This window comes from Sturnira hondurensis, unplaced genomic scaffold (assembly GCF_014824575.4).
Source record: "Sturnira hondurensis isolate 20B ecotype Veracruz unplaced genomic scaffold, ASM1482457v3 Scaffold0000256, whole genome shotgun sequence".
NCBI lineage: Eukaryota > Metazoa > Chordata > Mammalia > Chiroptera > Phyllostomidae > Sturnira > Sturnira hondurensis.
The window spans coordinates 4,482,918-4,507,077 of record NW_028072887.1 but is presented as its reverse complement, the minus strand read 5'-3'; the positions used below and the strand labels follow the sequence as shown (position 1 = coordinate 4,507,077).

At 35.1% G+C, this 24,160-nt stretch overlaps 1 protein-coding gene and 1 long non-coding RNA gene across 2 annotated transcripts in view; one reads left to right on the top strand and one right to left on the bottom strand.

Moving 5' to 3' along the window:
- Positions 1-24,160, bottom strand: part of THSD7B (thrombospondin type 1 domain containing 7B) — a 618,064-nt gene that overhangs the window by 72,128 nt on the left and 521,776 nt on the right. The window lies entirely within an intron of this gene.
- On the top strand, positions 6,302-23,862 carry LOC118974977 (uncharacterized). The gene is made up of 3 exons (XR_005063990.1): positions 6,302-6,312; positions 20,487-20,499; positions 23,774-23,862. It is a non-coding gene; the product is annotated as an uncharacterized LOC118974977 (long non-coding RNA).

The following is a 24,160-nucleotide window of genomic DNA, read 5'->3' as shown; positions in this document are numbered from 1 at the left end:
CCTAACTTTTTTGAAGTTATGCTAAGATTTATTCTTAAATCACCCCTAACAAAAACTACTTCCAATGTACTAATTTCTACATTCTAATAAAATTTCAAAGCCACATACCACATAACCTCACACACATGATTTTGGAATCTGGGCTTCCAGGCATGCTACTTTCAAAATGTTCCTTTTATGTGAAATGCCACACAATAGCTTAAATATTATGAAACTAATGAGCAAAAGTTATTGCACCCTTACATTCTATTGTATCTGTGGCAATCAATGTACTTTCTAGCATCTCTGACATTTATATAGAGTTATACTGTTTCATTATCTCATTTCAAACCTTTGAAAAGAATGCAAAATTTTTAGTAACAGGAGAGTAAATATACTTATTAAACCACTGGCATTAGATCATAGAAAATATCACACAGTACTACCAATTCTGAAGTAGAAGAAAGAAGAGAGGTAGCAGGAAGAGGAAGAGGAGAAAGAAGCAGGGAGAGGAGATGGGGGGAGAGGCAGGAGAAGGAGAGGGCAGGGAGGGTGGAGGGGAAGGAGGGGAAGAAAAGAACAACAAGAAAGACAAGAAAAAAAAAACAAGGAAAACTAAAGAAACTATACATGTGAGGAACTTGGCACAACTCTCCCTTTAACTCAGTTTGTGTGCACTTTGAAGAATTTGAAGTTAATTTATTTTATTTTGATGCAAGATAAACACAAGCTGAAATACACCTAGAACTGTTTGATACTGGATCAGTGTGTTTATTGGGATAAGATTTTGGTGTGAGGAGCTTCATCTGCATGTTTGAGAAATCAGAAAATGATGCTTGAACACACAGCTAAGTGAAGTTTGTTTAAAGAAATATCTTTAATGAAAGTTTTTAGGAGTGTGCAGTTTTCAAAACACATATTAATTCTATATGCTGACAATTCAAAAATAGTTCCTTAATCTTCCATTGAAGATCTTAATTCTCTGCCCCTATTTAAATGAATCCCTGCAGTTTGTTAATTGCACTCCAGCTAAGACAGTCCCTGCCCATGGCTGAGGATGCTGTACCCTCCATCCTGCCCACGCTGTCTGCCTGTGTTGATTTTCTATGCACTCTCCACACTTGCAAGTCATGTGACTTTCACTAGCTGTCTTGAGCAACCTCTCAGGTTTACAACTGTCTCATTCTCTTCTGATCTTACAATAAGATTTAAAAGACAAAATGTTTTCATATTGGTTTTTTTATGTTATTTACCTGTATAAATATTTGTTTTTCTTTACCGATTTGCTATTTTTTAAGGAATAGAACAATGTAATATATATCTTCAAAAGTACCAGGCAATGAATAAACTCTGTAAAGCTTATACTCAATATTTAATAATTTGAATGTTAGAAACACTAAATAACCATCTACTATAAGCTTCACCTAAAGAAGTTTGTAACAAATAACATTACCTTTTAAAGGTTTGTGTAACTAATAAGTCATTCATGATAGATCTGTAATTATATCTATTTTTCCATTACCAAATATGGAAATGCATATATATAAGGTCTGTCTGGAAAAAGTCCAGCCACTGTTAATATAATGAGAATGGTTTGTGTGATATCAATGAAACCTGGCAGCCAAGGGGAGGAGACTGGAATTTACATGGGTGAACAATGATGACTTCCTTGTACTACTCATTTGGGGGTGGTAGATGCCATTGAGTGAGCATGTGTACTGTGTAGCTGTTACATTCAAAATGACTGAGCAAGTAGGGCAATGAATATGCATCATATTTTTCATTAAGCTTAAACATTCCTCTGTGGAAACTGTTTGTATGATTCAGAAGGCCACAGCTATGGGTAGCTGGTGATTGGCAGCTTCATCAAAATAACATGCCTGCACATGTATCACATCTCATGAAAATTTTTTTGACGAAACATGAAATCACCCAGGTGACTCAACCCCCTATAGACCAGATTTGGCAACCTGAGACTTCTGGCTTTTCCCAAAATTAAAATCACCTTTGAAAGGGAACAGATTTCAGACCATCAATAAGGTTCAGGAAAATACAAGGGGGCAATTGGGAGAACTATGGGAGGTCCCAAGGTGCCTACTTAGAAGGAGACTGAGGTGTTATTGACCTATGTATAATATTTCTTATATCTTGTATCTTCTTCAATAAATGTCTCATTTTTATATTACATGGATGGATAATTTCTGGACTGATCCTGTATAGACCCTGTACAGATCCTGTATATATGGGGGTGGGGTAAGTAGGTTTACAGTCATTTGTATAGAAAAATAAATAAGTAATGTAAGAATAAACCATGTGTTTTGAGTACTCACAACTGTACACCTACTTTTACTAAGTCCTGTATATATTTCTTTTTAAATCAGTTTCCTTCCAAAGGATAATCAACAAAAATACATATTAATTAGCCTACCTATAAAAGATAGTTCATTCTGTTTTAAAGTAAAAGTTGACTACTTCCAAAGCCAAGCCAACATAATACATTTTTTATTGCTGTTTAAGTACAGTCATGTCCATTTTCCCTCTACCATTTTCCCCCACCCCACCCACCCTCACTTCCCACCCTTAATCCTGTTCCTCTTCAGCTTTGTCCATGGGTCCTTCATATATATTCCTTGACAACTCTTCCTCTTCTTTCCCCCATTATCCCTTCCCCTTCCTCCTCTCTGGTTGTGGTCAGTTGTTCTGTATTTCAGTATTTCTTGTTCTATTTTGCTCATTTGTTTGTTTTGTTGATTAGGTTCTACTTATAAGTAAGATAATGTGGTAATTGTCCCTCACCACCTGGCTTATTTCTCTTAGCATAATGTTCTCCAGTTCCATCCATGCTGTTGCAAAGGGTAGGAGCACTTTCTTTCTTTCTGTTGCATAGTATTCCATTGTATAAATGTACCCATTTTTTGATCCACTCATTTATTAATGAGAACTTAGATTTTAATTAAATTTTCTGGATTCATACTTGAAAAAGTTTTAAGTTAAATAGCAATTGATGTAAAAGTTGCACAAAGAAGGCAACACAAATTTTAGGAATCAAGACTTTTTAAAAATATTATGCCACTACTATCACCCCTTTGGGAAAGTATTTATTTTTTGAATGTTGGGATGTGCTGGCTTTTGACCCCTTAGTTGGTCATACAGCATAAATAAGCTAGAAATTGTGAAAAGATTTAAGGAACCCACCACAACAAGGTTCTCACATTAATGCCCAGAGAAGATATGGTAGAGAAGGGAGACAACTTGAACAGACTGACAAAATAAGCACACATGCCATTTTTATATTTTCTTATAAGTAAGTATTGCTATTTTAGACTAGATAATGGAGTACAGGCAAAGCACCACAGAGGAGGATTTGAATTTTGGAGGTGATCACATACACTGAAATGGTGAAATATCCTAAGGAAAGGAATTCATCTCAGAAAGACTGGGAATACTGAATTTTTTACAAATAAACAGTGCTTTTAGCACTGGTGAATTTATCATAGTAATGACATACAAGATTAATGTTTAAAAATTAATGAATATTTCATCCTGGCTGGTGTGGCTCAGTGGATTGAGTGCTTGACTATGGACCAAAGGGTTGCCGGTTTGATTCCCAGTCAGGGCACATGCCTGGGTTGCTGGGCAGGACCCCACTAGGGGTCACTAGAGAGGTAACCACACATTGATGTTTCTTTCCTCTACCTCCCTTCCCCTGTCTAAAAGTAAATAAATAATATATTAAAAATTAGTGAATATTTGAACAGTGACAATCAATATTGGGAAAGTGAAGATAGCAATTTCATTTATATGTATTAACATCAAGAACAGAAAAAATGGAGACAATTATACTTGAGCAGCAATAAAAAAAGAAAAAAACAGAAGTAATGGATTAAGAAATGCAAGAAATTTTTACTGAAAACTATAAAACAATCCAAAAAGAAATTTTAAAATATTTTTAAAATGAAAAGCAATTTCAAGTTCATGGATTAGAAGGCTATTATTAACATATCCATACTCTCAAAATTGATCTATAAATTGCATGCTATATTAAACAAAAATACAGCAGGAATGTTTGCAGAAATTGCCAATTCAATTCTAAAATTTATATGGAAAAGGAAAAGACACAGGACATTCTCACAATCTTGAAAAAATTTTAAAATTGGCAGATTTATATTTACTCTAAATATATAGCAGTTAAGACACTGTGACATTGGTGTGTGGATAGAAAAATAGATCAATGGAATAGAATAGACAGCCTAGAAATATCAACCTATATCTGTTCATTTGACAATATACAAAAGCAATATACAAAAACAATATACAAAATGTAATTCAGTGGGAGGAAAAGAAGGTCTCTTCAACAAATGAAGCTCAAGAAAGTGGCTATCTGTATGGGGGTGTGGAACACTCAGCCTATAGTACACTCTTGGTGCACCATTTGGATTCTTTGGATATTTTTACTAGCTCTGAATACCCTTTTCTCTGTTTCTGCATGCTTTGCTGCAATTGGCTTATACCGGAGACTTTCACATGATTTCCCTTGGACACTCATCCTGTCTTCTTGAATCCCTGAGGAAAATTATAAGTGCCACAATATTTAATCCCCACTTGCAAAAAGTTGGCCTATAGCTGGTGAAGAATTGGTAACAGCAGACATGATCCTAGTTCTTTTGCTGAAGAAGGGACATTTCTGTGGTATAATTATGCTTTACAGCATAAAGTCAGGCTGAGTTGGGGACTTCATTTGAAGTGGCACCCTTATTTGGTTCTTTCCTATTAAATTCTTCTTCCCCACTATCATACACTGACATTCAATTATTTTCTGTCTCCAGCTTTGGAAAAACTTAACTTAAAACATTCTATTTCAGTTTCAGTGTCTTTGGTTATATTTTGCTTGCTTGTTTGTTTTGTTGTTTAGCTTCCTGACAGGCTGACAGTGACCAGAGGGGAGAGGGGAGGGAATTTCAGGGGAAATAAGGGAGGGATTTAGAGGAACCTATATAAAGGATACATGGACAACTGAGAAGGGTGGAAATGGGAGGGAGGGGGGAGGATGGGGGGGTGGGATGGGATGGGAGTAATAGACAGAAAACTGTACTTGAAAAATAATTAAATTAAAAAATTGGGGAAAAAAACATTCTAAAAGCATGTGGCACATGCAAATTTTTGAGATAGATTATACATCTAAATGTAAAAACTAAACTTATAAACCTACCAGAAGAAAATATAGTAGAACACTTTTATAGCCTTGGGCTAGGAAAAGATTTCTTATAGGAACAAATAGCTATTAACCATGGAATAAAACAATAAGATGCCATCAAAACTAGAATCCTCTGCTAGAACAAAACAACACACTGCAATGAAGTTTAAAAAAGATAAGCTAGTGATTGGAAGAAAGTGTTCACAATGCAAATATCTGACAAAGAAACTTACATCCAGAATATTTTTTTAAAAATTTAAAAACAAAATAAAAATAGGAACGTGAAACCAGTAAAATGGCAGAATAGGTGGTCCTTAAGTTCAGCCTCCCTCACAGAAAGGCCCGCAGCAACTATCAACAGACCAGGCTTTGTGAAAATCCCAGAACCTGGCAGCGAGGCTAATATCACCTCTCACTTTGGTCCACAAAATCCAAGAAAACTACATTAGAAGGGTAAAAAGAATGGTTTTACTTTCACTGTATGCCCCTCCCCCAGCATGGCAAGTACTACACGCAGAGGATGCCCCTGAGCCTGATTTCTACGGTGGGAAAGAAAAGCCCAAGACTGGCATCCGGCTTCACCAGTGTAACAGGATGCTTTCCAGAGGCCCAGTTAGCTTCCACCTCATGAGGATGGCTTGGGGAATCAGGGAACAGGACTACTGCAAACCAGCTGAGGACAGACAAGGGGGTGGCACTCACACTAACAAGTGTGTGAACTTGGCAGACCATGTTTCTGCTGCCAGTGGCACCTGAGCTGATATGCCAGCCAGCAGTCTGCTCATTTCCATAGGGCAGCTGGTGGCCCCATCTACCCAGGGAACTTAGTAATTCTGCCCAGTCCCAGTTTGGATCCTGAGCCAATGAGCCATCCAGGTCATGGGGCCCATTTTATAAATCCCAACCTTCAGTGAGGGTAAGGCAAGTCAGCAGCCCTGCCCAATTGCTGAGCTCAAATTCCAGCCCTACCTGACCAGGAATCCTTGAGAGAGACTCTGATCAGCCACAGAGCCCATGCAATGGACAGCCTGGGCAACAGACCATGCCAGCAGTTCTACATAATGATTGAACAGAACCTCCAGACAACTTCAACAGAAGACTCCACAAATCAGAGGAAGAATCAGTGAACTCATAAACAAGTTATCTGAAACTAACCAGTTAGAGGAACAAAATAAAAAAAAAAACAATAAATAGGTGAGGAATGTCTATAGTGCTTATGAGAAAACATCAAAGAAACAACATATAGTCACATAACAATGTTCCAGTCCATGATGGATGGCATACACAACAGTGGTCCCCTAAGATAATAGAGCTGAAAAATTCCTATCACCTAGTGACATCATAACCTTTGTAATGGAGTAATGCAACACATTACTCACGTGTTTGTGGTGGTGCCGGTGTAAACAAACCTACTGTGCTGCCAGTCATATAAAAGTATAGTGCATACAAATATGTATGGTACATAATACTTGACAGTGATAGTAAACAAATATGTTTTGGTTTATGTACTTACTATACTATATTTTTATTGTTATTTTAATGTGTATCTTTTCAGCTTGTAAAAACAGTTTGCTGTAAAGCAGTATGCCCTGTTATGTAGGTAGCAGCCTCATACATCTATTTACTATGTCTGTCAGTTGCATTATTTTCTCTTGTGCTTGATTTAATCTTGGTGGGGTTTTTTGGGGGGGTACATACTCCACAGGCTTGTAGCCTAGAAGCAGTAGACTGTGGCGTAGGGGTTTAGTAGGCTATAACTTCCAGGTTTGCATAAGTATGTGATGTTTCCACAATCACTAATGATACATTTTTCAGAATATAACCCCATTGTTAAGCAGCAAATGGAGGCAGACAAAGGGACAAAAAGTTTACTTAAAAAATAATGGCTGAAAACTTCTCAACTAAAGGAAGATAAATGAATATTTAGATTCATAATGCCCAAATATCTGTAATAGACTGAACCTGGAAAAAGTTACATCAAGACATAAATTGTCAAAAGTAAAAGACAAAAACAATTTTGAAAGCACAAAGCACAATACATAAAAACACATGAATATATAAACCAGTAAAAGTAAATATACAATCAAATTTACATAGTCTAGTATTGTAATAGTAATTTGTAAGTCATTTTCAGCTCTAGTTTAAAAGTTAAAATAAAAGGTATTAAAGTTACCATAATGACAATAATTTGCATTTGAATATACTACATTTAAAAATGTAAATTGCAAGAACAATAACTTAAAATGTGAAGGAGGAAGAAGGAAAAATATAAAGTTTTTACATATTATCAAAGTCAAGTTGTTATCAGCTTAAAATAAGATATTATCCATAAAAAGTATTTTGTGTATTGATAATTCCCATGGTAACTACAAGAGAACAATCTGTAGTGAGTTCATAAAAGATTAAGATAAAGCCCTGGCCAGTGTGGTTCAGATGGCTGGAATGTCATCCTGTCGACCAAAAGGTAGTGGGTTCAACTCCCAGTCGGGGCGCATGCCTGGGCTGCTGGTTCAGTCGCTGGTCAGGGTGCATGCCATGCGAGAGGCAACTGATCAATGTTTCTTTCTCACATCAATGTTTCCCTTTCTTTTTCCCTCCTTTCCCCTCTCTCTAAAATCAATAAGCCAACCTGGGGTAAGGATTGAAACAAAAGATTAAGATGAAGGATCCAAAGAATACCATTACTGAAATTCATAAATCACAAAGAAAAACAACAGCAAAAGAGGAAGAAACAGAGGAACTACAAAATATCAGAAGACAATGAACAAAATGGCAACAGTAAGACCTTATTTATCAATAATTATTTTAAATATATATGAAATGTCTGAATGATTAAAAAAGGTATAATGACACATTGCCTAGGAAAGAGTCACTTTAGTTCTAAGGACACATAACTTGAAAGTGAAAGGAGGGGAAAAGACACCCCATGCAAACAGAAACCAAAAGAGAACAGTACTGGATATGCTTATATCAGACAAAATAGACTTTAAGTTAAAAATAGTCACAGGAGATTAAAAGTTCATCAATCTATTAATGAAGGGGTCAATGCATAAAGAAAATATAGGAATTGTAAATTTTTGCACACCCACCATTGGAGCAGCTAGATATATAAAACAAATACCTACAGAAAAGGAAAAAAAAAGGAAGAAAAGAAAAGAAAAGGAAAGAAAGAAAGAAAGAAAGAAAGAAAGAAAGAAAGAAAGAAAGAAAGAAAGAAAGAAAGAGGGAGGGAAGATGGTGACAGAGTAGGACGGAGCAGATTCTATTTCCTGTACACATGGGAGAAAATCCTGGCTGATCTAGGGAGGAACAGCGCAAACAGCCAACAGTTCCCCAGCATATATGAAAATAAGAGACCAGAAATCATAACGGACACCTCAGGACAAAAGACCTACACAGACTAAAAGTAAAGGGCTGAAAACAAATTTTCCAAGTAAACAGCCAGGAAAAAAAAAGGCAGAGTAGCAATATTCATATCACACTAAATAGACTTCAAGAAAAGAGCCATAAAGAAAGACCCAGAATATCACTTCATAATACTCCAGGGAAGAATCCACCAAGAAGACATTAATATCATAAATCTATATGCAGCCAACATAGGAGCACCCAAATACATAAAGAAAATCTTAGAGGACTTCAAGAAAGATATTGACAACAACACAATTATAGTAGGGAATTTTAACACCCCACTGTCACAGTGGAAAGATCTTCCAAACAAAATATCAATAAAGATATTGCTGCATTGAACAACGCCCTAGATGAAATGGACTTAACTGATATATATATAAAGCCCTTAAGCCCAAAGAAGCTAAATACACATTCTTTACAAATGCACATGGAACATTTTCAAAGATAGACCATATGACAGTACACAAAACAAGTCTCAATAAACTCAAGAAAATTGAAATCATATCAAGCATTTTCTCTAGCCACAAGGGACCGAAAGTAGAAACCAAACCCAAGGGGAAAAAAAAAAACACTCAAAATAATGGAGATTCAATAGTACGCTATTAAACAACGAATGGGTCAATAATGAAATTAGGGAACAAATTAAAAATTTTCTGGAAACAAATGGAAATGACTCAAAACAACCCAAAACTTATGGGACACAGTGAAGGCAGTCCTGAGAGGGAAGCTCATAGCAATACAGGCCTACCCAAAAAAGATAGAAACATTTCAAACAAACAACCTAACCCTATGCCTGCAAGAACTCAAAGAACAACAACAAAGACAGCCCAGAGCAAGTAGAAGGAAGGAAATAACCAAGATCAGAGCAGAATTAAATGACATAGAGATTAAAAGCACAATTCTAAGGATCAATGAATCCAGGAGCTGGTTTTTTTAAAAGATAAACAAAATAGATAAACCTTTAAGTAGGCTCATCAAGAAAAGAAGAGAGAGGACCCAAATGAACACAATCAGAAATGAAAGAGGAGAGATTACAACTGACCCCACAGAAATACAAACGATTGTAAGAAATTACTATGAAGAACTGTATGCCAAAAAAAATTGAAAACCTAGTTGAAATGGACAAATTTCTAGAAAAATATAATCTTCCAAAACTCAATGAAGAAGAAGCAGGAAGCCTGAATAGACCAATAACAGCAGATGAAATTGAAGCAGTAATCAAAAAACTCCCAACACACAAAAGCCCTGGACCTGATGGTTTTACAGGAGAATTCTACAAAATATTTAAGGAAGAGCTAACCCCTATTCTTCACAGACTATTCCAAAAAATCCAATATGATGGAAGACTCCCAAACTCTTTTTATGAAGCCAGCATCATCCTAATCCCAAAACCAGATAAAGACACAATAAAGAAAACTTCAGATCAATATCACTGAGGAAGATAGACACAAAAATTCTCAATAAAATATTGGCAAACCACATCCAATACTACATTAAAAAGATCATACAACATGACCATGTGGATTCATCCCAGGGATGCATGGATGGTTCAATATTCACAAATCAGTAAATGTAATACCTCACATAAACAAAAGCAAAGACAAAAATCATATGATCATATCAATAGATGTGGAAAAAGCATTTGATAATGTACAGCACTCATTTATGATAAAAATACTCAGCAAAGTGGGAATAGAGTGAGCATTCCTCAACATAATGAATGCCATATATGAGAGACCTATAGCCAACAGCATATTCAATGGGCAAAAACTAAAGTCTTTTCCACTAAGATCAGAAACAAGACAAGGGTGTCTGTTTTCACCACTCTTAAACAACATATACTGGAAGTCACCACTTCTATTCAACATAGTAGTGGAAGTTTTAGCCACAGTGATCAGACAAGAAAGGGAAGTAAAAGGCATCCAAATAAGAAAGGAGGAAACAAAACTTTCATTGTTTGCAGTTGACATGATAGTGTACTTAGAAAATCCTATACAGCGATCCCTCACCTATCTTGGGAGTTATATCCCAGAGACCCTTGTGTTAGGTGAAAATCTGTGAAGTAGTGGCATTCTATTCATTTTATTATTTATATATATATTTTAAGGCTTTATAAACCCTCCCACATTTCCATAAAACTTCCCACTTTTTTATTAACCTTTCCCAGACTCTTATAAACACTTCATATTCTCTTAAACGCTTTGTACACTCTTAACCTATGTAATTTTAACAACATACAAAATTCTATATGGATACTCACCAGTGAAGTATACAGTCGTCCCTCACTGTATTGTGGTTCACTTATTGCAGCTTCACTCTATCGAGGGAACCTACAATATAGCAAGGGATGACTGTATACTCAACCCCCCAAAAAACTGTTCAAACTAATAAATGAATATGGCAAAACAGCGGGATACAAAGTCAATATCCAGAAATCAAAGGCATTTTCGTATACCAACAATGAAACAGCAGAAGCAGAAATCAAGACAAAAATCCCATTTGAGATAGCAACAAGAAAAATAAAATACCTAGGAATAAACCTAACCAGGAAGTTAAAAGACCTGTACTTAGAAAACTACACAACACTGAATAAAGAAATCAAGGAAGACAAAAACAAATGGAAACGTATACCGTGTTCATGTATCAGAAGAATTAACATCATCAAAATGTCCATACTACTGAAAGCAATTTACAGATTCAATTCAATACCTATTAAACAACCAATGGCATATTTCACAGAAATAGAACAAACACTTCACAAATTTATATGAAACAATAAATGACCCCAAATAGCTGCTGCAATTTTGAGAAAGAAAAGGAAAGTAGGAGGGATAACAATACCTGATACCAAACTGTATTACAAGGCCACTGTAATCAAAACAGGCTGATACTGTGCATCCCAATGTCCACAGCAGCACAATATACAATAGCCAAGAGCTGGAAGCAACCTAGGTGCCCATCAGTAAATGAATGGATCAAAAAACTATGATATATATACACAATGAAATTTTATGCAGCAGAAAGAAAGAAGAAGCTTTCACCCTTTGCAACAGCATGGATGGAAATGGAAAACATTATGTTGAGTGAAATAAGCCAGGCATTGAAAGACAAATACCATATGATCTCACCTTTAACAGGAAACTAAACAACAAAACAAACAAGCAAGCAAAATATAACCAAAGACATTGAAATAGAGAACAGGTGGACAGTGTCCAGAGGGGAGATGGGAGGGAACTTCAGGGGAAAAAGGGGAAGGATTTACAGGAACAAGTATAAAGGACACATGGACAGTAACAAGTGGGGGTGGAAATGGGATGGAAGTTGGGAGGGCTGGACGGTGGGCTTACATGGGGGTAAAAGGTGGAAAACTGTACTTGAACAATTAAAATAAAATAAAAATAAAATAGTAATAATATTTTGATATATCTTCTCAGGCAAGAGAAACAAAAGAAAAAACAAATGGTACTACATCAAACTTTTGTTTTCACAACAAAGGAAACCATCAATGAAATGAAAAGACAACCCACTGAATGGGAGGACATATTCACCAATGATACATCTGATAAGGGGTTAATATCCAAAATGTGTAAAGGACTTATACAACTAACCACGAAAAAACCCTAATGCAATCCAATTAAAAAGAAATGGGCAAAGAACCTGAATGGACACTTTTCCAAAGAGGACATACAGATGGCCAATAGACATAAAAAGATGCTCAATGTCACTAATCATCAGAGCAATGCAAATTACAACCACAATGAAATATCACCTTACACTTGCCTCAATAGCTATCATCAATAAATGTACAAAAAGTGAGGGTGAGGATGTAGGGAAAAGGGAACCCTCATGCACTGTTGGCAGGAGGGCAGATTGGTGCAACCATTGTGGAAAGCAGTGGCTTTTCATTTCTCAAGAATGAAAAATGGAACTGCCTTATGATCCAGTGATTCTACTTCTGGAATATATCTGAAGAGTCCTGAAATAATAATTCAAAAGATTATATGCATCCCTGTGTTCACTGCAGTGTTATTTACAATAGCCAAGCTTTGGAAGGAGCTCAAGTGTCCATCAGTAGATGAGTGGTTAAAAAGCATTCGTACATTTACACAATAAAATACAACTCAGCCATAAAAAAGAAGGAAATCTTACTGTTTGCAACAGCATGGATACACATGGAGAGCATTATGCTAAGTGAAATAAATCAGTCAGGGAAAGACAAGTATCATATGATTCATTCATATGTGGAATCTAATGAACAAAATAGGAAACAAAACAGAAACACACCTGTAGAGAACAGACCTACAGCTGTTAGAGTGTAGGAGGCTTGTAGATCTGGATGAAAAGGGTGAAGAAATTAAGAACAAAAATTCATAGACACAAACAACACTATGGTGATTACCAGAGGGAAAGCAGGGAGGGCAGGGTAGAAGATGGTACAGGGAGACCAAATTATGATGGAAGGAGACTTCTCTCTGGGTGGTAAACACAAAATATACAGATGATGTATACAGATGATGTGTTACAGAATTGTACATCTTAGACCTATATAAATCTATTAAGCAATGTCACCCCAATAAGTTTAATAAAAAGGAACAAATGAGTGCAAATATTGAAAAAACAACTCACAGAGTGGTCAGAGTAGTTATACTCATAAGAGAACTAAAGTAGAAGTGACCCAAATGTTCACTAACAAGAGAATACATAAATAAATGATGCTATATTTCCACAATGAAATAATATGTGGCAACCAAAATGAACAAATGAATAGCCTCAACAATTGTCATAAATCTCAAAAATATTATATTGAGCAAAATCAGCTAGACAAAAAATAATATATACTATGATTCCATTAATATAAAGTATGGGATAATATTAAGGTAATGAGGTCAGACACAAAAGGGTACATGAAGTTCAAGGCAAGCAAAACTAGTAGATAAGATAGATGTAGGTGTAGTGGCTGACTTAGGGAACTATCTATAAACTGAAAAATAGTACTGAGGTGACTGTAAGGTACTGGAATTGACCTATATTTTTATTTGCTTGGTGGCTAATTAGGTATATAAAAAGTAAACAAGCTGTACCTTTTAGATTTGTACACTTTAAGGTATGAAGTGTACACCTCATCAGAAGACTATTAAAATTTCCTAGAATTGGAATGGGAAAATGCACATATAAGCCATCCTACAGTGGATAATAGAAAAATTCAGTAACAATAGAGATGTATGCAGTAATAGAAGATAATGAAAGGTGGTATAGAAATAATGATTACAGTTTTAGAATACATAAAAGCACTGGGACTTGAAATTTGGTCATAATGAAGTAAACAGAAACTCAAGGTATCATTCCAACTTGCTGGAGGTGATGTTTTCCAATTACAATGCAGCAAATAAAGAGTACCATATTTTTTCCTTTTTAAAAAATTTAGCATTTTTACTTTTTAAGATTTTATTTATTTACTTTTAGAGAGAGGGAAAGGGTAGGAGAAAGAGAGGGAGAGAAAGAAACATCGATTGGTGGATGCCTCTCACATGCCCCCTACTAGGGACCTGGCCTGTAACCCTGGCATGTGCCTGAACTGGGAATTAACCAGCAACCCTCTGGTTCGCAGGATAGCACTTTTTGCACTGAGCCACACCAGCTAGGGCAAGAGTACTATATTCTTAATGGCAACAAATGGTTTAATAGAAAAAGAGAAAAAGATTAATATTTTCTATGTGGAAATATACAAATTATATATGATTGTGTAAGATAGAGAAGCTGGCAAAAGGTAATCCTCTAGGTCTATAATTTCAGATTATATTGGCAAAGCTGGGAAGTTTTGGGGAGAAATAAAACAAGCTAAATATCTCTGATATACACTGTTCATAATTTAATGTTTTATTCAGAAGTTTATAATAGAAAATTACATGTTCAAGGCTTTCTAAAAAAATTACAGATAATAAATAGTAATATTAAACTACTCAAATGCATAGAAAAAATACAAGGCACAGTCCATCAAGCCACTGGAAAGAATAGGAATTTCAAGTATCCTTTTTGTAAAAAGTGTGCATACAGATATCAATTGGAAGCGGAAGAAAATAATGAGGGTAGATAAAGACCCATGAAAACAAAAGTAAAGCAGAAGGATCTGTGGAAGACAAAATAGAATAAAATGACAAAGTTCTAAAGAAAGAAATATCAATGGAAAATTATTGAGGCAAATATTTACAAAGCTGATTGTGCTAAATAACATGATATCAAACTATAGAAATAAAACACAATTTTAAAGGCAAGGAGAATTTGACAGAAATACAATCATAATAGCATACATACTCTAACAGACCAGTCAGACTATAATTTTTCAAGTTGGCTAATGACAAATATGGACAAAAATATTGAAAAATGTAATAAATAGAGCCAAATTTTTCTATATCTATAACATGAATTCTAAGGAAGAAAATAACTTATTTTCAATCATAGTGGAACATTAGGAAATATTGATCATACATCATTCTCTTAGCTAGCCTTAATACATTTCTAAAAGCAAACAGAAAATAATAAATAAAAAAGACTGAATAATTAGGAAAGACTTTGAAATGTAAAAATTTAAATATACTTTGTATAACAACTATTTAGGACATAAGGATGTTTGAAATTTAGTGGGCTTTTCAGGCAGCAGTGAAAATAAGAATACTTCATATTAAATTTAAGGTCAGAGCCAAATCCTTAGTATTGCAGCTGGTTTTACCCTGTCCAAGTTGAATTATAAATAAATACTATAATATTCTTGATAATAATATCCTTGAGTGTTTCATTACTACAAAAGACAGTAAATATATTTTAAAATGTTGCTATTCTAGTTGGAAAAACATATACCTTAAAAGGCAATGAATATAGGTTAAGTGCAAGAACCAAAAATGACAAATTAGAATATTAAAATGAGACTAGAATTGATAATAAAATAAAACTTTGAAAATACAATCTCTAACATAAACTTCTGACAACCTGAACCAAAATAAAGAAAACAAATAAACAAAATGTAAATGAAAGCAGATACAATAATCAATACAGAAGTCTCTTCCTAAGAGAATTTTTAGAAAATATCAAAGAAAAATGTTTCCACAGTTAACTCGGGAGATAAAAGAAAATCTAAATGGACTAATAATCTTGGGAAATTGATGATGTGACTAAAGGTTGCCCACTAAAAGGCTATGTTTAAATAGTTTCACAGATAAATTCTTTCAAGTGTCTCATTTTTTTTCTTAGATAGGCAAACCTTTATAAAACAGAAAGAAAAAAAACAAGCAACATTTGTTTATAGCATGTGATAACCTGCCTTCACTTATAATGGTAGTACATAAAAAGAAAATTATAAGTCAGTCTCCCTCTGTGTGTATGTATGTGTGTGTGTTAAGCATGAACGCCAGACCCCAGGCTCAGTGAGGGGCCAAGGGGACAGACACACACACACACACACAACTATGATGATAATGCACTAAAATGCTTAACTACATAATATAGATACTAATTCAACAACAAAAAAACAACTAGTGATACAATATAACACACATTAAAATACACATAAATAATTGGATTGTGTTTCCTGGAAAAGCAAAGATGCCTTATAAAAAACTTTCAGAATATCATGAGTCCAATGATTTACACACACACTTACATGTGCATTCACAAAGTGACTGTAATATATGCCAAGTATTTATTTTAAAAAATCAATGGCCATGCCTGATAAAACCTCATCCATGTATAGAAATAAGCATGTGACTATCACAGTCGGGTATACTAGGAAAGTTTTGGTGCCTATTGTGCACAAATTCCCATCCCAGCTGGCCTCATACTGCCAACAGTTCTAGCTCAGAAAACAGTCATCAAGTTGATACCTTGATTGCTGTGTCTTGGCTAAAAGGTCTTTGTCTGGTAGCTTAGCCAGTGGTCTACCAGTACCCAATACTTCTGTAAGGGAATATTTTGAGTACTGCTCAGGGAAAAGGAATGGCAGAAGCCCCACTCAAACATGCCAAGTAAAGCACAGGTCGGTACTCACAGCAAAGAGAAAAAACAAGAGGACAACAGAAGAGAGATGTGGACTCAACAGACAACAATTTCACTTTAATTTCCTACAATTATTTAAAATACAAGTGACAGTTTTGTGGTCTTAGGTTTGGTTTTTAATTCTTGGAGCCCAAACACAAATATTATAAATTACCTATCTCAATATAACTGTCACAACAACTGTGAAACACTTGTCACTGTGAAACTCAAGAATATGACAAAGATGCCCATAACCAGTAGTATACGAGTTGGTCATGGTTGTTGTTAGCTCTGCTCAGCTAAAAAAGATCTGAGAAAAAAAATAACCCTATACACTCATGTCAGAATAAAGACATTCATTGACTGAGATGATATATTGTGGTTCTTAAAATACCGAGAGAACAGATCCAAAACATGAAAGAACAAATATGAGTCCAGTGAGGTAAGTACATGGAAAAAAGTAAAGGAAACACAACACTCCCCCTCCCTCTGTGTCAACAATAACATTTTAAGTAGTGCCATTTACAGTATTAATGCCTAAGTATAAACTTAATACAGAATGCATAAAGGAGGCCACAAAATTTAACAGACATACATAAAAAAGGGTTGCATTTTTAAAAAATGAAGTACATGAATTAAGATTCTACTAAGCTACAGGCTGGACACCAACATTTTGTATACATAACTCTCTGCAGCCTTCTATGTGCTTAAAATGCTTCATAGTCTAAAAAGGAAAGGAAACTCTATGAACATTGCATGAGTATTTCCTTTCCTATAAAAAACACGAGGAAGTTCCTTAGAAAACCAGAATAGAACTACCATATGGCCCAGTAATTTCACTCTGGATGTCTATCTGAAGAAAATGAAAACACTAGTTCAAAGAGCTACATGCTTTGCTGTGTTCATTACAGCATTTACAATAACAAAGAGGTGGAAGAAATCTAGTTGTCTACAAATAGATAAATGGATAATGAAGATGTGGTACATATACACTATGAAGTATTACTCACCCATAAAAAGTAAAATCTTGCCATTTGCAACATGTGTGGAACTAGAGGTAATTATGCTATGTAAAATAAGTTAGAGAAAGACATATACCTTATGATCTCACTTATATGTAAAATCTAACAAAAGAAAACAAATGAATAAACAAAGCAAAACAAAAACATACAAATGGAAATAAAGAACTGATCATTGCCAGAGGGGAAGGGATCGGAGAAAGAGTGAAAGAGGTGAAGGAAATAACAGGTACAAATTTCCAGTTATAAAATAAATAAGTGGCAGGAATGTAATGTACAGCATAAAGAATATAGTCAATAATTTTGTAACAACCTTGTACAGTGTCAGAGAAAACATACTGTATTTATAAATTGGTAGAAGGAGGTCAAAATCTTTTCAAATTAAATCTTGATTAAAAAGTTAATGAATTTCCAAGTATTTTTTCTTTCAAGTTTAACAAAAATGTTAGATGTTTAATAGCAATATAAGATATGTAAATACCCTCAAAGTGGAAAAGAAATATAAATGAAAGATATATTTGCTGAAATGATGAAAATATATGTTTAAGGTATATGAATTAAAACAGACTAAATAAAAATCAAATACCAGTTTTGGACAGAAGTGTCAAAATGTCAGAAAAACACTCACACACATAGGTGTGTGTGTGTATGAAAAAGAACATAATTACAGATATATGGGATTAAATTACTTAAAACAGAATTCTGTATATGTTATTTGAACAAACTTTTTAAAATTTAGCAAAAATTGTCATCTCCATGCATTATGTAAATAACTAAATTTTACTCAAGAATGAGATTTCAAAAGAACAATTGCAGGGGAAATTGGAAAAATTGTGAAAAATATACCATTGAAAAATATTCTTGCTACAGATGTGTTTAAAATTTCAGAGAACTAATTTCTATATTTTAAGAAATTGGTTCAGAAAAAAAGTAGAAACCTTTCAGATGAATTTTTCCAAATAAGCATAATAGCATAATATTAAATCCAATATAGTAAGTTGGGAGATTTGGGGTGGGAGTAAGAGCCATTTTGAACCAATTAGAATAATAATAGACTAAATTCTTAAGTTACAAAATGCTGTTTTTTATTGACTTTATTGGGGTGTATAATAACAAACCTATACGGGTTTCAGGTTTTGTGCGCCTCTTAAGACTCTATTATGACTTCTGGCCAAGATGGAGGCATAGCTAGACACACTGTGCCTCCTCGCACAAACAAAAGAAGGATGGCAACAAATTTAAATACAAAAAACAACCAGAACTGACAAAAAATACAACTGTATGTAAGTCTGACAACCAAGGAGTTAAAGAAAAAACATCCATCCAGATCAGTAGGAGGGGCAGAAATGGGCAGCCAGGTGGAGAAGACTTGTGGCAAGACAGTGGCTGGGGGACCCAGTGAAGTGGCGAATTGTGGACTGCGTGATCCCACATTCCTGTGCAGATGAACTGAAACAACTGGAAAGTGAGTTAGACCACACAACCCAGGGCTCCAGGGCAGGGAAATAAAGCCTCAAACCTCTGATTAAAATACCTGTAGGGGTTGAGGCAGCAGTGGGAAAAACTCCCAGCCTTATAGGATAGTTTGTTGGAGAGACCCAAATGGTCCTAGAACATATACAATCCCACCCACCTGGGAATCAGCACCAGAAGGGCCCAATTTGATTGTAGGTAGCAGGGGGAAGAGACTGAAAACTGACAGAGAGTGGAGCAAGCAGCATTGTTCCCTCTCAGACCCCTCCTCCACATACAGCATCACAACGCAGCGCCATGGGTTGCCCCACCCTGGTGAACGCCTAAGGCTCCGCCCCTTACTACATAACAGGCAAAAAAAAATGAAGGAACAGATCAAAGCTTCAGAAAACATACAACTAAGTGACGAGGAAATAGCTAAACTATCAGATGCACAGTTCAAATTACTGATAATCAGGATGCTCACAGAATTGGTTGAATATGGTCGCAAGTAAGAGGAAAAAATGAAGGCTGTGCTAAGTGAAATGGAGGAAAATGTACAGGGAACTAACACTGACGGGAAGGAAACCAGGACTCAAATTAATGGTGTGGACCAGAAGGGAGAAAGAAACATTCAACCAGAACAGAAAGAAGAAACAAGAATTCCAAAAAATGAGGAGAGGCTTAGGAACCTCCAGGACATCTTTAAATGTTCTAACATCTGAATCTGCCAGAAGGAGAAAAGGAAAAGCAAGAAATTGAAACTTATTTGAACAAATAATGAAGGAGAATTTGCCCAATCTGGCAAAGGAAATAGACTTCTAGGAAGTCTAGGAAGCCCAGAGAGTCCCAAAGAAGTTGGACCCAAGGAGGAAGACACCAAGACACATCATAATTACATTACCAAAGATTAAAGATAAGGGGAAAATCTTAAAAGCAGTAAGAGAAAAGGAGACAGTTACCTACAAAGGAGTGCCCATAAGACTATCAGCTGATTTCTCAAAAGAAACCTTACAGGCAACAAGGAGCTGGAAAGAAGTATTCTAAGTCATGAAAGGCAAGGACCTACATCCAAGATTATTCTATCCAGCAAAGCTATCATTTAGAATGGAAGGGCAGGTAAAGTGCTTCCCAGATAGGGTCAAGTTAAAGGAGTTCATCATCACCAAGCTCTTATTTTATGAAATGTTAAAGAGACTTATCTAAGAAAAAGGTGATAAAAAATATGAACAGTAAAATGACAACAAACAGTTATTAACAATTAAACCTAAAAAAAAAAACTAAGCAAACAACTAGAACAGGAACAAAAACACAGAAATGGAGATCACATGGAGAGTCATCATCAGGGGAGTTGGAGGGGAAGAAAGGGGGAAAAGGTACAGAGAATAAGTAGCATAAATGGTAGGTAGAAAATAGGGGGAGGTTAAGAATTGTATAAGAAATGTAGAAGCCAAAGAACCTACATGTACACCCATGGGCGTGAACTAAAAGGGAGGAATGCAGGTGGAGGGGGTGTTCAGAGCAGAGGGCAGTAAAAGGGGGGAAATGGGACAACTGTAATAGCATAATCAATAAAATATATTTCAAAAATGTCTAATTGTTGTGTACAAATGTCAACTCTAATTTAAAATTGAAAATAAAATATAAAAAGTACTAAGAATAAAATAATTGTAGACTATAACCAAATAGTCTACTTTAAGAATAAATGCACATTTCAAAATTACGAGGTCTATTTTAAAACTGTAATACATGTAAAGGACAAATTCTAAAAATCATATCAGAACAAAGCATTTGATAACACTGAGTAGTCATTAATTCCACTGCTGGGATTATACCCAAAGAATCTTAAAACACCAATTCATAAGAACCTATGTGCCCCATGTTCATAGCAGCACAATTTACAATAGCCAAGTGTTGGAAGCATCCTAAGTGTCCATCAGTAAATGAATGGATCAAAAAACTATGGTACATTTACATGGTGGAATACTATGCAGCAGAAAAAAGAAGGAGCTCCTCTCCTTTGCTACACCACGGATGGATTTGGAGAGCATTATGCTAAGCGAAACAAGCCAGGTGGTGAAAGACCTAGAAGTGGGGCCTAATCAACAAAACAAACATGCAAGCAAAATATAACCAGAGACATTGAAATAAAGAACAAACTGCCAGTAACCAGAAGGGATGTGGGAGGGGATAATGGAGGCAGAGAGGGTTGTCAAGTAACATTGATAAAGGACACATGGACCAAGCCAAAGGTGGGGGTAGGATGGAGGGTGGGAGGTAGGCATGGCTGGTGTGGGGGGAAGTGGTAGGGGGAAAATGGAGACAACTGTACTTGAACAACAATAAAAAAAAAAGAGAAAGAGAAAAACCCTATGTATATACAGATGTATTATAGTTGCATGTATGTTAAAAGAAATTTAGAGAAAATTCTTATATCTGAGAAATGCAGATACTATTTGAAATGGCTCAGACACAATATTATTATTAATATCAAAAAAGACTGACATAATTTTTATTTTGTTTTTAGTATTATTTAGAAAGTCCTTATAAATATGTCCAGGATAAATAACATAAGAATGATACAATCATTACTTGTATATTGTGTGGTTGTTATATAGATTATAAGATTATATGATGAGGAAAATCCTTAGAATGTCAACTAACTAAAAAATCCTAGTAGAATTAATGACCTTATTTAGAAAAACATGATGGATATAAGGTGTATATAAAACTTAATATTGTAGTTAGACACTATAATTAACCAGTTAGTTAGAAATATTCACTAAAAAAACACATTAATACTAGTGATGAAAAATTTAATTGGATGCAACAAGAATATAAAGAAAATTCTCATGAACAAATAAATTAAAAATATCTAGAATATAAACACAAAAACAGTCAGTAGAGAAATATTCATTTGGAATTTAATTGAAAAGCCTATCTTATACTACATACAAGATTAAATAACTGATGAATTAAATATCTTTATATATTTTTAAGCAAGTAAAATATTGGAAATGCAATTTAAAACAGTAAATCTGTGAAATATTTAAGCAGGAAAGAAACTTAGTTTCATAACAATTAAATACTTTTCTGTGGTAAAATATACCATGAATTAAGATTAAATTAAGATTTTGATTAAAGATGGCGGCTTTTAGAGAATTCCTTCCAGAATTACTACTAAAATGATATTAAAGGAATTAAAGAGTAAGTGAATTTGTGTTTAAAGGTGTACACATGATTATATGCTAATAATATTGAGTACAAAAGTAACGATATTGAGGAAACTGACAAATTGATGTGAAAACTGCCTTAGCTGACCTGAGAGTACTAAATTCCAAACCAGCAATGGATAAATTGGTACCTGATTTGTTCTGTAAAGCTTCAAATACTAGGAATGTAAGCAGCAAGAACATCTGAACAAGAAGGTGGAATTAGGCTCACAACTAGAGTATGCACTGAAAGGGAGTGTTTGAATTTGTTAGGCCTTCACACAATCTCTGCCCACTGGCACAGCCAGGTGTCTTCTAGCTAAAGACTAGGAATTTATTGTTCTTTTAATGGGAAAAACAGATTTTTTTTTCACTGTGGACACTTGACACAATTGAGCAGGGAGCTACCATTTTGAAAATAAAAGGATTAAAGTGAAAGACTGTCTATGTAATATACAATGAGACCTCTAGCATTTTTTTCCGGTTTTGTTCTTAGAATATTGTCAACCAGGTTTATATGATCCAGGTAATAGTTTCTGAGGACTACAGCCACATACAGAATAATTTTAGCCACTACTTCTTTAAGTATTTTTCTGTCCATTCCCCATGCTCCTGAAAGGACTCCAAATATATTGAGTGGTTATTTTACACCAACTGTTAATATTCCACAGATCACTTAGTCTATTTATTTCCCTTTGGTCTTCTTTTTTATTTGCCTTAGTGTAATTTCTATTACTATGTCTTAAAGTTCACTCATCTTTTATATTGCACGGTGTAACATTTTATTACTCCCATTTGGCACATTTTTTTTAATGTCAGACATTGTATTTTAGATCTCTAAAATTTATATAATTCTTTTCAATATCTTCTATTTTACTCATTATGTTCTTATTTTCCTTTAAATTTCAGAGCATACTTAAAATATTTATGACAGCTGTTTTTTAAAATTTTTATCTAGAGAGAGACAGAGAGAGAGAGAGAGAAAAACATAGACTGGTTGTTCCACTTATTTACGTATCCATTGGTTGCCTCCTGTGTGTGCCCTAACCAGGGATTAAACCAGAAACTCTGGCACAACAGGATGAAGATCAAACAAACTGAAGCACTGGGTCAGGGTCTATCATAACTGTTTTTAAGTTCCTTATTTTCTATTCCTGCTTGTGTTGACTGGTCTTCCTCTTGCTTATGGGTCACAACGTGTTGCCTCTTTAGATGTGTAGTAGTAATTAGGTATAAAATACATATAGAAAACTACAAATGTAATAGGAATGCAGCTCCAGGACTCTTCATACTATGAAAACACCTATATCACATGACCAGAGCTCAAGAGACAAAATATTACCAGTACTACCTAAGTCCCTAAAATGACTTCTAGTCACCACTCCCAGACACTGTGAGTTCTACATTTGTTAAATTTGTGTGTGTGTTCCATTTAAATGTGTTAACATTTATTTTGGCAGACACAAAAGTTACTTGTGGATCAGATGTTGGGAACCACCATGCCTGGTTTCAGAAGCTGTAACCCCCCATGACTAAGGTTGGGTAAAAAGACCTTGGGACCATAAGGCACTAAGGAGACAAAGCTTATCTTCCAGGCAGGGGTGCTGCCTCTGCCACCTTTTACTTCACCCTTCTTGGCCTCGGGTGGTTAACTGGTTAGCCACTAATGGATAAGACTCCTTAAGGAAGGGATGACCTAAGACAGGCACAGTCATGAAGGGGCCATCAGGGAAGGTCTTAGGGGATGATAGAAAAGGGGTAATGAACCTTCACCCCTCAGCTTTGTCATAGCCTGAGTCCTCATTCTATCTGTAAGAAGTCTCCTAATCTCTTGGCTGCTCACATCCCCCACCTGACTTAACCCTAAAACA